At 43.1% G+C, this 10,454-nt stretch overlaps 2 long non-coding RNA genes across 2 annotated transcripts; both read right to left on the bottom strand.

The window, feature by feature from the left end:
* Positions 1–1,299: 1,299 nt before the first annotated feature.
* On the bottom strand, positions 1,300–3,706 carry LOC149978805 (uncharacterized). Its single transcript, XR_016485781.1, has 2 exons — positions 3,185–3,706; positions 1,300–1,590 (listed from the first exon to the last, which is right to left on the bottom strand). It is a non-coding gene; the product is annotated as an uncharacterized LOC149978805 (long non-coding RNA).
* Positions 3,707–7,394: 3,688 nt separating this feature from the next.
* LOC110485834 (uncharacterized) lies at positions 7,395–10,303 on the bottom strand. The gene is made up of 2 exons (XR_016485782.1): positions 10,238–10,303; positions 7,395–8,407 (listed from the first exon to the last, which is right to left on the bottom strand). It is a non-coding gene; the product is annotated as an uncharacterized LOC110485834 (long non-coding RNA).
* Positions 10,304–10,454: the final 151 nt, after the last annotated feature.

A 10,454-nucleotide genomic window follows, 5' to 3' on the forward strand; every position in this document is an offset into this window, starting at 1 on the left:
GAGCTGGAAGATAAAGCAGATAATCGGGGGGCTAAAACCGACGTGTATTCTAAAAACACAGCCTTTGGGACACAACACACTGCTCCATTGACATTAACATGTAGGTGGACAACAGGCTTGAGTCTCTCCCGGCTGCCTTCTCTTCTCCTCCTCTTCCCATGCGAATGCGTCCAGGATCTGTGTTTATTCTTGATAAGTACATACAGCTGTCAGCGTCCAGCGAACAATGTTGGCTGCTCCACATGTGCAACAACAGGCAGGGGACACATTACAGATCCTATTCTCAGAGGTACTACACTAGCTATCTACTCTACTCCATGTACAGACCAGTGTGTGTGTGTGTGTGACCTCCAAGCCACATTACAGTGTGTGTGTGTGTGTTCGGAGGGTTGAATTGATTCACAGCAATCATTCAATGGTCATATGATGTGTATCCAGCTCAACTCAATGCTACCTTTTGGTTAGATATGCACTGTAGAATGTAGATTGGCCTACAGATGTTTTGGTTAGATATGCACTGTAGAATGTATTGGCCTACAGATGTTTTGGTTAGATATGCACTGTAGAATGTATTGGACTACAGATGTTTTGGTTAGATATGCACTGTAGAATGTATTGGCCTACAGATGTTTTGGTTAGATATGCACTGTAGAATGTATTGGCCTACAGATGTTTTGGTTAGATATGCACTGTAGAATGTATTGGCCTACAGATGTTTTGGTTAGATATGCACTGTAGAATGTATTGGCCTACAGATGTTTTGGTTAGATATGCACTGTAGAATGTATTGGCCTACAGATGTTTTGGTTAGATATGCACTGTAGAATGTATTGGCCTACAGATGTTTTGGTTAGATATGCACTGTAGAATGTATTGGCCTACAGATGTTTTGGTTAGATATGCACTGTAGAATGTATTGGCCTACAGATGTTTTGGTTAGATATGCACTGTAGAATGTATTGGCCTACAGATGTTTTGGTTAGATATGCACTGTAGAATGTAGATTAACCTACATATGTTTTGGTTAGATATGCACTGTAGAATGTAGATTAACCTACAAATGTTTTGGTTAGATATGCACTGTAGAATGTAGATTAACCTACAAATGTTTTGGTTAGATATGCACTGTAGAATGTAGATTAACCTACAAATGTTTTGGTTAGATATGCACTGTAGAATGTAGATTGGCCTACAGATGTAGGATCTTGATTTAGAATAGAATAAAACTTTGTCCATCCATCCAGGTTGGATGTTGTTGTTCTTTGGCATCACCTTCCATTAAAAGGATCACATACAGTCTCATTTCATACACATTTAAACCAGTCAGTCCATCACATTGCATACACTAAAAACAAAAGAGGACATTTGATACATTCACTCACAACTGACCGCTGTCACAAACTGCACTGGATAAATAAGGACATATACTGACACAATTGACTTTGCATTTAGTAGTCCAACAGCACAAGGAACCAATAAATGTTCGAACACGTTCTTCTTGGCCATGGGCACCGGCCAGAGGGAAGTCTCTCAAACGGAGGGTGTAGAGGGTGGGAGGGGTCGGCGGTTTGCTACAGCAGAAAAATAACCCTGGAGCAACAGGAAATGTGAATTATTACGTGGATTATAATTAAATGGACATGTTTGCAGGGATTGATACATTTTTTCATGAGAGAAAATAAACATTTCAAAGTGGAAATTAAACTCCAGAAGCCTTTTTAAACCTCAAATACACACGTTTTAAATGTTCTGCATTGTGATCAAATTATGTTAGTTATATAGTATATGAAAATATATTCAAAATGGTCATCTAAACCCAATTAAGTATAAGAAAACAAACCAGTCATTATTACATTATTCCCACAAAACCTCCGCCTACTATCAATCTAGCCCGCCTTAAAGTAAACATTGTAATATTTTCAAATCCCACATAAATATTACGAGATTCTGTTATGTTCTGTTAATAGCTGACATGTTCCACTGCTGAACCAGTTGATCAGGAACAGAGAGAGGAGGCCTCAGTGTACATCCCAAATGGCACCCCATTCCCTATAGAGTGCACTACTTTTGACCAGGGCCCATAGGTCTCTGGCTAAAAGTAGTGCACTATATAGGGAATGGGGTGCCATTTGGGACGCAACCTCAGTGTGTACTCCACTTCACGGCATTTATGTCTACCTGGTAGGAAAGCAGACTGTAAATCAGACCGGAAAACGATAATGCATGTGATTGGTTCTTGTGAGGTTGGTGCCGACTGCTCGGCGCTAAATAAGCTGAGAAGTGAAGTTGTGGGGGTGATGATCTAGGCCTTGTCATGGTGCTATTTAAAGTGATACACCCTCAACTAGAGGTGGACTGATTAACCACCGATACCGATTTTTGGAGGACCAAAAAAAGCCAGAACCAATTAATCAGACGATCGATATATATATATTTGTAATATTGACAATTACAACAATACTGAATGAACAATTAACACTTATTTTAACTTAATATAATACATAAATAAAATCTATTTAGTCTCAAATAAATAATGAAACAAGCTGAATTTGGTTTAAATAATGCAAAAACACAGTGTTGGAGAAGAAAGTAAAAGTGTAACGGTTTTCTTCTGTAGACGAAGGATCGGACCAAAGCGCAGTATGGTTAGAGTTCAACATGTTTAATAAAGACTATAAACGTGAACACTACAAAATACCAAAACAACAAATGTGCAAAACCGAACCAGTCCTATCTGGTGCATAGACACAAAGACAAGACAAGAAACAATCACCCACAAAACCCAACACAAAACAGGCTACCTAAATATGGTTCCCAATCAGAGACAATGACTAACATCTGCCTCTGATTGAGAACCATATCAGGCCAAACATAGAAATGGGACAACTAGACACACAACATAGAATGCCCACTCAGCTCACGTCCTGACCAACACTAAAACAAAGAAAACACATTAGAACTATGGTCAGAACGTGACAAAGAGAGTAAAAGTGCAATATAAGAAAGTAAAAGTGCAATAAAATAACAGTGCAATATAATGCCATGTAAAAAAGCTAACATTTAAGTTCCTTGCTCAGAACATATGAAAGCTGGAGGGTCAATATTCCCAGTTCTTCAATATTCCCAGTTAAGAAGTTTTTGGTTGTAGTTTATAAAACAAGTTTAATGCCAGCTAGTAACTTACCTTGGCTCCTTGCTGCACTCGCGTAACAGATGATCAGCCTGACACACAATTTCCTTGTGGATTGCAATGTCATTGGCCACAATCGGTGTCCAAATATGACGATTACCGATTGTTATGATAACTTATGTAATGATAACTTGAAAATCTGATTAAATCGGTCGCCCTCTACCCTTAACTACATCTTATGTAGACGAAAAGGAAAGGACCTGTTTCACTGCCCGGCTACAATTGAGTGATTCAGGCATTGTGCCATATTTAATGTCAATGATGATGAAAGTGACAAGGCATAAACTATATTGCTCCATTACCCAGACAACTGTGAAAGGGACATCATTCTGGACATCACTGTTTTGCTACAGTAGGAGATCTAGAGTTCCAACACCAGCCCCCATTACCTAATGAAACACACAACTTCACCCCAAGACTTAACTGGGTCGCAATCTCCAATCACCCATCTCCTCTCCAATCACATGCGCACACACACAAACATGACACCCTACTCAACAGTCCTGTTTTTTCCGACGGCCACTGCATTGCACACGGAGAGCAGACAGACGGTTTTGCCATCCCTGCTCTTAAAATAGCGCAGTTAGCACACCGGGGTCAGATGGTTTTGAAATGCTGCTGGAGCTGGAGGGGCTGGAAGGACACGTGGAGGGCTTCGAGTGGTCCCGAGGCCTCAAGGAGGAGGTATCGCACTCCAATGACAATGAGAGAGAGACCAGAGAGAGAGAGGGAGGTACGGGGGGGGGCTCTATAAGCTGACGGAGGGAGGAGTGAGGCGAGAGAGGGGAGACTCGAGGAGAGGCTAAGAAAACACCTGTGGCTTTCTCCCTCAGGAGACACGAGGAGAGCACTCGAAGGTCCTCGACGGGAGTAAATATATGACCCACCAGTGGAAACAACATGGCCGCTGGTAGTCTGATAAAATGCATGTGGTGAGGGAGGGGGGGGGGACCCTGGCAGGTGGAGAGGGCATTCGCTTCATTGATTATTCATTAGCTTGTCCGATGACAGTGGAATACCTTTCATTTCTGCTTACGGATAAGATCAGGCAGACAACATCCGTAGATAAGTGCAGTGTTCTGAATGTGGTGTTCTAAATAAGGATCCTTCTGGACCTACATCACGCAATGGTGTTTGAGAAAATACTCTGAGAATTGCAGAGTATCACGTGACTAGCTACAGTATGTGCATATCAACTACAACTCACGCTGTGATAAGTCAATCGACAGTATCCAGGCAGTATTGACAGATCTGATGGGGAAAGCTGTTTGGTGAAATCTACTCTCACTTCATCATCATCCTAGGGACTGAGTTGGGCTATTGATTGGTCAGAAAGTAGGCCAACGCCTACCGTAGCAGGAGAACATGCAGTCTCCTAATGATTTGACCACATCAGTACCCTCCCCCTCCCTCTCCCCTCAGGGCAGCAGTTAGAAGAGAGTGAGTCATGGTAGAAACGGAACAAAAATAACCATTCAAAACACCCAGTAACACCAGATCAACTCTAGCCAAGAACTCTTAAACCACCCCTCCTCCTCCCTCTATCTCCAGGCAAAACCAGCTCACCAGACTGCTATGGCTGCGGTGAGACCCAGCCAATCCGGATGTCTCTGAGTAACTGTCTCCCCTCCGCCCTCACCATTTTGACTGTTCTTTCTAAAAACCACCATGGAGACAACCCTCCCCTGGAGTCCTGAACCACATCAGAGAAACTTCTGTTATGGCGTCCTGGCATTAGAGAGAGGAGAACCATACCAAATACCTTACCCAAATGCTGCTGAATCTTCTAATCTGGGATCAGTTTCCCCTCTCAGATCATATTGAATAAGATTGTGTGGGCAGGGAGGACCTGATCCTAGATCAGCACTAGATCAAAGAGGAGAAACATACCAGATCCATTACCCAATCAAACTGCAGTCTTGACAGTTTAATTTCTCCCAGTTGGAAGGTACTTCCAAATCCTTCCTTCCTAACCAACTAACTAGACCCTCGTCCCACGCATGCTGCCCTCAACGGGTTCCTATTGGTTCCCAGGCAGGCCCACTCTCCAGCTCCATCCACATTTGACAATTTCCCATGGTGACGGACGGCTGAGCGGTTCTGGACCGTAGCCGGACAAATCAGTCAGCTGGAATTTATAGGGATGCGTCACAAAAGGGCTCTGGCCTAAAGTAGTGTACATAGGGAATAGTGTGCCATTTGGGACGTATTGTTTGTTTATAGCAATAAACTGGACAAGGATTGACGTCATCTGGTAACACTGACACGTACGAGGATGTTCTTCAGAACACGTACACATCTACAGGCGCCACTTATTGCAATACATGTGTGTCTATGGTTGATAGGCATTAACTATAAAGACAGGTGCAGAGCCTGTTGTCTTGCAGGAACGCTCACGGCTCAAATCACATGTTTACTCCCACCGGAGACCCGGGTTCAATCCCCATGTCCTCCCTTCTCACCGTCTCTCCAACTCGACTGTCTCCCCCTTGTTCCATCTAAATAAAGTGCAAAACATACCTAAGGAGAGTTGAATTCCACAGGATAGCCAGTTTATTAGTCAACTTGACCCACAACCTCTAGGGCTCCTTCTTGTGATGATTGGAAGTATGCCTAGAGGGGCCTTCCGAGCGGCACAGCGGGCTAAGGCACTGTATCGCAGATCCGGGTTCGATCCCGGGCTGTGTCACAGCCGGCTGCGACTGGGAGACACATGAGCGGCGCACAATTGGCCCAGCATTGTCCGGGTTAGGGGAGGGTTTGGCCGGCCGGGATGGCCTTGTTCCATCGCGCTCTAGTGACTCCTGTGGTGGGCCGGGCCATGCACGCTAACGCGGTTGCCAGGTGCACAGTGTTTCCTCCGACACATTGGTGCGGCTGGCTTCCAAGCAGTGCGGCTTGGCAGGGTCGTGTTTCGGATGGCTCTCGGCCTTTGCCTCTCCCGAGTCCGTACGGGAGTTGCAGTGACGGGACAAGACTGTAACTACCAATTGGATACCACGAAATTGGGGAGAATTTTTTTTTTTTTTTAAGTCAAATAAATAAATAAATATAAAACAATAAAAAAGTATGCCTAGGTAGGCAGTGAAAGGACGGTTACTAAAGTCGTGAAAGAAATGAGTCAAGGAAAGGAGATAAGGAAAGGAAGCGATGCAGGACTACTAGAACCCAGTTGCCTGTGGGAGCTCCGTGAGTTGGATCCTTTCAGCGTGTGAATCCAATTCCCAGTCAAATAGGACTTCATTATTCAACACATTTGGCTTGGAAAACCTCAGCGAGGCTCAAGTGGGAATGAAACCCCAGGGAATATGTGAGGTTTCTGTGCGTTTGTATCTGGGAGCAATTATTCATGCTTGCAGTTATCACCCGACCCGTTCTACCTGTCAACAGGTAAAAAGCCTGCACGTCTTATTGTAAACGCTGCTAACCAATGAGATGTAGCCGACTATGCAAATAATTTTAAACGTACTGTACATAAAGGCCTTTGGGCCAACATCCTGACTTTGACACAAATCATGCATTCATGTCAATGTTAGCTTTGCATGGAAGTTTGGAATGAAAGGTTTGTTGTATTACCAATTTCAATAGACTCAGGTGTGTCTTCTTGCTACTCAGCTGGGGATAACTGATCCGCCTCTCTCTGTATACATGTGATGGGGGTTAGAATGACTGACATGTAACACTGTGCCTGTGTTTGGTAAGCGTTGTTTGAAGGTGTCTGGGGCACGGTGGGTGTGTGTGTGGGGGACGTGAGAGGGATGCTCAGGGGATGACTCACCCTCAACCCTCACGACCCAGACTACACACACCCCCGACGCAAGGGTGGAGTGGAAACCTGTCACATAGGCCTCCAGGAGAAGAGAGAGAGGGTGTGTACTGTACCCAGCCCGAACCCACCATACAGGACTAGTATCAAGAGAGCGAAGTCATATGAACATACAATTCCTCACCTCCATAACAGACATGCCTCTCTCACCAGCATCTCTGACTATTCTACTAACATCATAGTCCTTTCGTTCCTCAACGTGCAGTTAGCTACAGTTGAAGTCGAAAGTGTACATACACCTTTGCCAAATACATTTAAACTGAAGTTTTTCACAATCCCTGACATTTAATCCTTGTAAAAACTCCCTGTTTTAGGTCAGTTAGGATCACCACTTTATTTTAAGAATGTGAAATGTCAGAATAATAGTAGAGAGAACGATTTCTTTCAGCTTTTATTTCTTTCATTACATTCCCAGTGGGTCAGAAGTTTACATACACTCAATTAGTATTTCGTAGCATTGCCTTTAAATTGTTAAACTTGGGTCAAACGTTTCGGGTAGCCTTCCACAATAAGTTGGGTGAATTGTGGCCCATTCTTCCTGACAGAGTTGGTGTAACTGAGTCAGGTTTGTAAGGCCTCCTTGCTCGCACACGCTTTTTCAGTTCTGACCACAACTTTTCTATAGGATTGAGGTCAGGGCTTTGTGATGGTCACTCCAATACCTTGACTTTGTTGTCCTTAAGCTATTTTTCCACAACTTTGGAAGTATGCTGGCTTGCAAGCCTCCCCCTTAATCCTCCAAATATAACAATGGTCATTATTGCCAAACAGTTCTATTTTTGTTTCATCAGACCAGAGGACATTTCTCCAAAAAAGTACAATCTTTGACAGTTTGTGAGTAAGTAGACATTTAAACTAGGCCTGTCTAAATACAATGACAATACAGATGTTTAGTTTAATGACTAATTAGATAGACATAAGTCCTGAACGATTGACATATAGGAGCTCATACATAGGACAAATGGATTTAGTAGTCAATATAAACATTTCTGTAACAAAGACATGAGTCGGAGTCTCTGTCCCACTGACTATTTCACTGTCCCACTGTGAACGAGGTTTGGGAGTGAGACTGAAAAGTGATATGGGGGAGAAAACAAAATGGCCACCATCTGGGAGTGTTTGATGTTGCTTATCGGTGACTGTGTCATCTGTGGTATGAACTATGAAGGGGATCAAAACTAGGTGGGATGCAAAGTGTGAAAGGAGGAATTGGGGTGTGTGTGTGTGTGTGTGTGAGGGAACGGGCTGAGACGGCTGCAGAACTGCCGTTTGATGAGAGGCTCAGTCGCAGACTTCAAACGAGCTGTTGCTCTCTCCCGCTCTCTGTCTCTCACACAGGGAGTTCCAGCCGCGGTGAGGCCGCCATATTAAACACCTCCATTCCTGCAGTGCTGCACGTACATACACAAAGAGAGAGAGAGACAAAACATCACACACACACACACACACACACAGACAGAGTAAGTGACATACAGACATGGAATATACAGGAGGCTTTGGTTGACATACAGGATTACATGAGCCAAGTCAGTTCATCACGGACATCAATGTCGACGGTGCTGTGCATGTTCTCTTTTCCCTTGGAACATTTACAGAAACACACACACACACAAAATAAATATATTTTACATATACCGGACACGTGCAGTTAAACGTGTTGGCTTACAAGGTCAGCCATAGTCGTACGGCGGATCTAGAGCAAATTAGGGTTTAAGTGACTTGCTCACGGGCACAGACAGATTTTTAAAAACTTTGTCGGCTCAGGTATTCAAACCAGCAACCTTTCGGTTACCAACTCTCAACCAACTCTCTAACTCTCTAAAAATCCCTGCTCGGGAGAAATGCAGGTTTTAACTAATTAAACAACGAAGAATATGATCTACATGATCAGTCTCTGTGTGTGAAATTTAAAAAAGTGGTTCATGTGAACCTAACTCGCAGCTAAAACAATTTAAGAAAGCAATGTCCAATGTTATTTATTCCCTAGACTTTACTGTAAATGACACTCAAGTCTGGAGAAAAAAAACAATACACTAATATTGCAGTTAGCCATGACAGCCTTTATTATAGAACACCTGCGACCACACACACATCTAAATATTGAAAAAACATTTTTTTTTTAAGTAGAATAAGAATCTAACAAAACAGGCATTCTATTTTTGCTCTATTATAATTGCCAATAGTAGAAGTTGATCAAGTGCATAAGGCTACGTGTGCAAGAATAACGCTCAAGTCAAATTTCTACTAACACCCCCTTACTCACACACGTGTTACCGTCAAGTTCAACACAACAAAAACAATATTTTGTCTACACTGCACAGTATTACATACACTTCCTGCCTGTGGACATCTGTTCTACAATGTGCCAGCAGAACATGATGCCATTTGTTGGCATAATCGATCTCTTTCAGGCAGTGACACACCCCTTTTTACCCACTGTCTTGATAAAGTGAGAAGGTGTGTGGTGTTCCTACAGTGGCATCCAGCTTAAGCCAAAACCAGGCCCAGCTCCAGCTACACTGGATCCCTAAATCCACTTGTTTAACAAGCAACACCTCATTTCACCTAATGCTCTCATTCTGAAAAGTAACCACATACTGTAGAGGTTAAACATTAGTTCACAGATAGTAAGTAGTTCGTTAGCATTTCACACAGATTGCCAGGGTCAGTAAGCAACAAACTCGTTATAAAACGGCAAGGAGTCGTATACCTATATATATATTTTTTAACTTAATATTTATTCAACTAGGCAAGTCAGTTAAGAGAAGATTCTTATTTAAAATGACGGCCTAGGAACATTGGGTTAACTGCCTTGTTCAGGGGCAGAACGAAATATTTTTTTTACCTTGTCAGCATCGAGGATTTGATCTAGCAACATTTCGGTTACTGGCCCAACGCTCTAACCACCTGCCACCCCTATAGCGAATTGGTTAGGTTACTAACGTTAGCTCATCTGATGTAGCTGTCTGACTTTATTAGCCAGCTAATGTTCACACCATAAACTCAATTATTTCATCAGTTAAGTTGACTAATGTTGCTCAACATTTCTCACGGAGAATTCGATCCTGCTAGCAAGATACTTAATGCTAACAATACTTGTTCCACCATCCCTTCTCCCTCAACTCAAACTTTCCAAATGCCAGTTGATTTTTGGTTAAAGCTCATGAAGTACACTTAATTACCTTCTCACCCCCGTCTCTGTGGTCAGGCTTCTCACCTACCTCCTCATTATTGTCCAGGGGACGCGCTGATGTAGCTGGAACTGCCATTCCACTCTCCGCTGATACTGTAACTAGCAAATTGGTTGTCTCGTCTCTCTTCAGTCGCGTGCTGCATTCTGTTATGTGAACGATTGGCCCCAAACGTTTCTCATCGGATCTACATGAATCACGTAGGTCACCTATTTTGGATTCAAAACTGCGAATTTCGACAAAAGGT

Source organism: Oncorhynchus mykiss, chromosome 13 (assembly GCF_057628025.1).
Source record: "Oncorhynchus mykiss isolate SJ-2025 chromosome 13, ASM5762802v1, whole genome shotgun sequence".
NCBI lineage: Eukaryota > Metazoa > Chordata > Actinopteri > Salmoniformes > Salmonidae > Oncorhynchus > Oncorhynchus mykiss.